Source organism: Pinus tabuliformis, chromosome Q (assembly GCF_031772625.1).
Source record: "Pinus tabuliformis cultivar Carrire ecotype Pingquan chromosome Q, CPIR1, whole genome shotgun sequence".
Lineage (NCBI taxonomy): Eukaryota > Viridiplantae > Streptophyta > Pinopsida > Pinales > Pinaceae > Pinus > Pinus tabuliformis.
In genome coordinates, this window is record NC_142296.1 from 352864190 (window position 1) to 352871191 (window position 7002).

The window sequence follows — 7002 nt, forward strand, 5'->3', positions numbered from 1 at the left end:
TCTCTGTTGTAGATCTTTTTCTAAATCAGGAGTATAAATCCATGACAAATTTTGAAGGAATGTGGCACAAAATTTGATTTCCACATGACTTTGTGATAAATTTTAATGGGATGTGGATTTTGAGCCATCCACTTCCATCCCATAACAAGAAATTTGGAAAGAAAACAAACAACATCCATAACATAGGCTCTCATAAAAAATGGAGGGTAAACCCTTGAAGAAATGCTTCTTCTTCTTCTGTGTTCTAAAATTTTAGTGGCTAAATTATTTGATAGGATTTGGGCTCAATTCATTATTGTAGCATTGATAGCTGCATCCACTACTGGTAACCATTCTTATGAAAATTTGTTGTTGTCTGGTTTACCAAACAATCTACATAACATAGCAGCGGAAAAATAGTAAGTGGAACAAAGAGAACCAATGGTGTACATACTTCTTTTATCTTTTTTGAGTCTTTCCTCATTCTTTTACCATTGCTTCATGCATTCTGCTAAGTCTTCATTCTCCTTGGCGAAATTCTCAACAAATTGCTTGTCGTAGATAGCTTGGGGTTTTGGTAGATGGTACATGAGTCTCAGGTTGTCTGCGGTAATTGATCCCATGACTTCTTGGCTCGTTGCCTTGAATTCTCTATCATATATGTCTGCGTCATCTATAATCCACTTAACCATGTCGGTGTAAGGGAGTATCTTTCGTCTTGTAGCAATGTGGTGTAGAAATGAGCATGCAAGTTCAGTTAGAGATGCATCAGAAGAGTCGCATCCATCCATTGTAACTATTACTTCCATAATTTTTGGTTGTTCCTCCTCCAATAGCTGATACATTGTTTCCCACATAGATGTCCCTGCATCCCGATTATAGGTAGTGTTTGTGAACAATGGGGTCATTTCTGACATTTCAGCAATGGGTGCCTTTCCTTTCTTCACCATTTCTTTGTATGTTCTGCTCTGTGTGCTCTTCCTAAAAGTTGCAAGCAGAGAGAAAAATATGATAAAAATGATAGTGAATGTAGAAATAATCAATAGAAGGATGAAAATAAGGTGACAGAGGGTCTTTAATTCTAAATCATATCAAAAGATATCAACTTGCATCAAATGGTCCTTTACGTTGATCATAATCGTTCTTTTAGTAAATGAACACCAATGAACCATTATGCTTAACTTTAATGTTCGTAACTTCACATCAAAAGTTAGGAAGTACTCTCCTAGAACCCTGAACCCTTCGAGTTGTGATAAAAATGATTTTGCAATTTGCTTCGCAATATCACAGATTGCTATATCGCAAAACTTGTTTTTGTTAAAACCCACCGTTACATGAGTCGTTGTGATATGCAATTTGTGAAATGCTATTGCATTTCACGATATTTTCTTATCCTTTATCAAGTAGTGCTGCGTGTTGAAAGTGTGATGTGATAAGGTTATAGGATTTTACGATCTCGAATTTTCACAGATCACATTTTAAAGAGGTAACTTTTATAAGGGAGGCCCACCGTAATTGTTTTGCGATGCAAGGATAATCTTCTTAAAGCGGGCCTTTTAAAGGTTTACTTTAATATTCACGACTTTCCGTTATAAATTTATTCTTAGGCTTTTTGATCATGTAGTGATTTTTATAAGAAACGCATTGTGAAGTTTTATGCACTTAAAGTATGAAAAGGTAAATTTCCATGTTTTAGCAAGTTCCACATTGACATCTTATTTTATTCTAAAAAAAATAAAGGCATGATTAAATTCTAAGATTTGATTTTTTGGAAGGGTCCCCATTTATTAATGTTATTACGAACACTAATAAAAGGGGGGTTGTTGATAGGCACAACATAATAATAATGAAAATATTTATAATAAATTCCAAAAATCTGACTATTGGAAGAAATAAAACCAACCCGTGTATCCTTCTCAGCCTGAAGAGAAGAAAATACTTTTCTTTATCTTCTTTCATTTATTTTCTCTTCCTTCCATTGAAGGAATTTGGAGCTGCTTCACTTGTAATCTGATTAGAGCTGGAAGATTCTTCATGAGCAGTACTAACTTTTGCAACATCAAACTAATTGCCTAATGTACCAAGTCCATGTGTAGAAGACCTTGACATCCCCCCCAAAAGAATTTCCATCCCCTGTCTGTTGTACAGTCAGTGGACCATAAGCAGCTATAGTCCATGAAAATTTCAAGAATAATGGAGCATCTATATCATTATTGAAATCTTCTTGATTCCAATCAAATATGCTTGTTATTTTTTGCAATGCTTGAATCCGTTATGTTCATATGCTAATTTCAATTTTAGAACCTTCAAAATGATGCTTGTCAGCTTTTCTTTTGTCCAAATATGTGACTCCTAACACTCAAACTTCATTGGTTGCAATTTAACTTTTATATATATATATATATATATATATATATATATATATATATCTATATATATATATTTAATAGAAAAGGTTTTATGTCTTATACGTTTTCCATTTAGAATAATTTTACAATTTTCCAAATCAATCCCGAATATAAAAATGGATTATTTTTAGCTAGATTATAGTTTTCTTGTAATATGCTTTTGGAAACTTGAGGTTTATGTTTTTGGAAATTTATTGCTAAATAAATTTGTTGGTTTTATTTATGCTATATTTTTTGAACGTATACACCTTTAGTTTTGAATAGATTAAACAAATTGTGACACAGTTTTTGTTTTGTTTCTTTTATAAGTTTTTTAAACGTTGTGGATTATTGCCTAAAGGTAGGGACTAGCTACAAATTCTCCTTGTTATTCCTTGAACCATATTTATCTATGAATTAGAATAGAAATAGCTGGATTTTCTCTAGTATTCATGACATTTTTGGGCTTTGAAAATCCCCATTATTTTCCTTCTTGCAAGCCAAACTAGAGATACAACTTGATAGAAAAAAATATCCAACTTTTTTCTACACCTATCAGGCTAAACTCTAGGAAATCTATATGTTTATTGACTGAAGGTTGAAGGTGAAGTAGTTGCCCTATTGACCTTACCTATTTGTCCACTACCGAGGGCTTTAGAGCCAACTGAAGTTTGAACAGCAACAACTCAATAGTTGGAAGTCTGAGCTCTGGACTCGATAGCTTGAGGTTTGAGCTATATGAAATTGGTGTTTAACTCGTTATTAATTAGAAAAATATAGTATTATTTATTTATTGGCCCATTAGCTAGTAATCATGGTATCTAGCTTGTGTGTCTGCCACTCAGTAATGATGAGGAGTACACTAAAGAAGTTGTTATTTCTATTTTTAAATTGTTTTGTCTTTGGAGATTTACATTATCTAGTTTTCAATTATGTCATCATTAAGAAATGCAGTAAAGCTATGGGCTCACAAGGAATGTGGTCAACCGTATGTATTTATTCTTCCTTATAATTTTCAGTCATTGATTTATTTTAGAGAAAGTAATACAATAATATGATTTTTGACATATTTGTTTGTAAAATTTGGAAACCTAGAGATATAAATTATGAAGAAAACATTAGATTATTATCATTTTTTCCATGCAGGGCTGAAAGGAATAAATTTAGGTTACTAGAGAAACATAAGGACTATGTACTTAGGGCTCATGATTATCACAAGAAGCAGGAAAACATCCAAGTATGCCATGTAAAATTTCTTTATATATTATTTTTTCGATAAATTATTTTTGGGTTGAAATTGTTTCTCATAACATTTGTAAACAGGAAAAGCTGCATCTAATTACCCATAATGTTACTTTTGTGAAATGGCATGGATCCACAGTGGCATCTCTCATTTATGATATAGTTGTCTGTGTGATTTATATATATCAGTGTGTATTTGCTTATTCGTGTTCATATGTTACATTGTTTGTATGCTTTTCTTCATTGTTTTTCCTTATGATGGTTTAGATTGTTATTGATAACATAGAGGCTTCGAGAGAAAGAAACATCCAGAAACCCTGATGGATTTTATTTTAAGATCATCAACACTAGGAATATTGATGGCGTGCACCATCCAAAGTAAGGAAATTCAAATATTTCATTCTTTCTTTCTTTAATTGCACGAAGTTTTAAGATGTTAAAAGTTGATTATTTTTTGTGCTTAGGAGTGGTGCAAAGTAATATTCTAATGAGGATCTATTATTAATGAAGACCCAAGACATTCAATATGTGCTTCAAAAAGAACAAAGTGAAAAGAAGGTACAAACATTACTAAGTACATTGGACAATGTGAAGGTGGATGGAATTTTTATATTTTTTTTGCAATATTTTAATGTGTTTATTATGAATGATGTAGAAAGTAGAGCGACTTCAGTCTGCACTTCATTGCATTGGTTTCCCTCCTTCAAACAGACACACTTATAATTCCAAATACAAGTATTATTAGCATGCCAAATTTATTTAGTAAGCCTTAACACTTTTAGTGGTCTAATGTATGATCATAGATATGGCAAAAGAAAATGCATACATCAATGTTAATTTCATTCATGAGGTTCATTTATTTCCCTAATAGACTCATTGAGAAATACTCATTATCTAACATATTTGGCAATGATTTGTGTTAACTAATAAGTTACTCATTATGTGCGCTGTCATTACACCTCTATGGTATTTTAGATTCCCTTTTCTATTAAACTTAGTAAATAATAAATTTTGTGCTTTTTTCTAGGAATGGCATAATAGAGGGAATCCTGGGGTGATACCTAGAGCAAGGATCCCCTCCACTCCTACCACTTAAGCTCATGTGGAAGAAAATTTGAATTGATGACTAGCTGCTTAATGAAGCATGGAGACTAGTACTCTGGATCGAAGGAAATAACATTTGGCAGTGGGCCCTCAGGGAATCCAGACACCCCTAGTCCTTTGAAGCCTATCCCAGCCTCTCGGGCATGGTCTCCTCAAATATCTATCAGAAAGATATCCTGTTAATCCTTTGAAGTCTATCCCAACCTCTCAGGCAACATCTCCTCAAATATCTATCAGAAGGATATCCTGCTGGCAGAGGTTGGGGGAAGATATTTGAGTCGTCACTGCTATGACATCTGAATGAAATCTAAGTCTTTGGTTCTTGTTTTATACCAAAACTTGGTTGGACAATAGGGAAGAAAGAATTGATCCCGTTGGATGAATCTGGTTGTAGATTCCTAGTTTGACGAGTCAGAATTCCTCTAACCAAAAACATATCTGAGTCAATTTAATTTATATATATTCTATGGTAGTGAGAATATTGTTACCTCCAAAACATACCTAACACCTCATAAGTGAAAGAACTATATGTAGTAGAATACATACACCCTACCCTATATTTGATACCCAAATGCTATTATCTTCGGAATTGCCAATAATGAGCTTAAGTGTATATGTTCAAAAAAATCAATATTAAGAGAATATAACAAAATTATTTAATTAATTAAAATTGATAAACATAACCTATCATAGCTAACTCCCTATCTAATCCTTTAAATAATAATTTAATCACATAATAAATTAGTTAACATAAATTTTCAAAACTAATCTTTAAATTTATATACATTCCTGTAAAACAATTAACATATAGTTAGGATCTTAAACAAATAATATAAATTTCAAAATAATAATAATAATATTAAAATAATATATATATATATATATATATATATATATATATATATATATATATATATATATATATAGATATAGATATATATAAATTAACAATAATAAAATAAAATTAAAACTAAATAAAAAAATTATTATAATAAATAATAAGTAAAATAAATACTTATCTAAATAAAAAAATTAAATAATTATTAAATTATCATTTATAAGTCGACTACAAAAGAAGACATCAGAAATATTTTTCAAATAACTATTAATAAGCTCCGTAATTTCACGCTCTCTCTTCTCAAATACAAATCTCATTGCCCTGATGATGGACTCACTAAGCTAGTCCGAAACGTTGGTTTCAAAACTGTTCACAGGTTTTTCCACAAAATTAAAAAAAAACAAAAAAATAATGACATTCTTGTTAATATGATCAGTTTTAGTGGTTCTCTTAAAATTATATGTAAATTTATAATAGTACATAAATTACCTATTTTGGTCATTAATATTAGCCTTGCCACTTTTCTTAACGCCCCCCCGCCCCCCGGAAATGTTGATAGTGCTTGTCAATAATTTTTTAAAATTTTGAAAAATAAATATGATTTTAAATAGGCTCTTTGAATGAAAAATGTACATCCATCATAAACAAATACTTGTATCTAAATTAGTTATTTTTTGACTCTTTATGCATAAATAACCATAAACTATATCCTTTCTGCATATATTGACAATTTTCTTTGTAGCATCCAAAGCACTCCTAGAGTATTAGCAACATGTTCATGGTGTTACTTGTTACAGGGGAACCTGGGGATTGGAGAAGAATGTCCCCAATATGAGGAGAATGTTGTCAAGAATGGTGGGCACATGGGCACATTCCAAATGCTCCCCCCATATCTGGGGTAGTTTAGGGAACATTTTTCAAATGTTCCCTCTTGTTGAGGAATGTTCCCTAGATGTGAGTGTACCCTCTTGTTGAGGAATGTTCCCTAGATGTTCATTGGCAGTTCCTATAAGTCGCCAATTGTTTCCCCGACATTCCCAATGTTCCCTATATGTTCCCTGGAGAATTTCAGTTGCTCAGTTAGCTGCACTTCAACTTTTTGTATGGTACTTTTAAAGTTAAGAGGAAATGTATGTTTTATGTTCCATTCAATAGTGACTCCTAACACTTAAACTTCACTCCTTGCAATTTGACTTGTTTATAGTTTTTTTAATAGAAAAGGTTTTATGTCCTATACGTTTTCCATTTAGAATAAGTTTACAATTTTCCAAATTGATCCCAAATATTAAAATGGGTCATTTGTAGCCACATTACAGTTCTCTTGTAATATGCTTTTGGAAACTTGAGGTTTATGTTTTTGGAAAATTTATTGCATTCTAGCTCAATAAATCTTCTAGTTTTGTTTATGCTATATTTTTTGAACATATACACCTTTAGCTTTGAATAGATTGA

General features: G+C 31.6%; 1 pseudogene; it reads left to right on the plus strand.

The window, feature by feature from the left end:
• The first annotated feature begins 3298 nt into the window (after positions 1 to 3298).
• LOC149219635 (putative U3 small nucleolar RNA-associated protein 11) lies at positions 3299 to 4353 on the plus strand (annotated as a pseudogene).
• The last annotated feature ends 2649 nt before the right edge of the window (positions 4354 to 7002 follow it).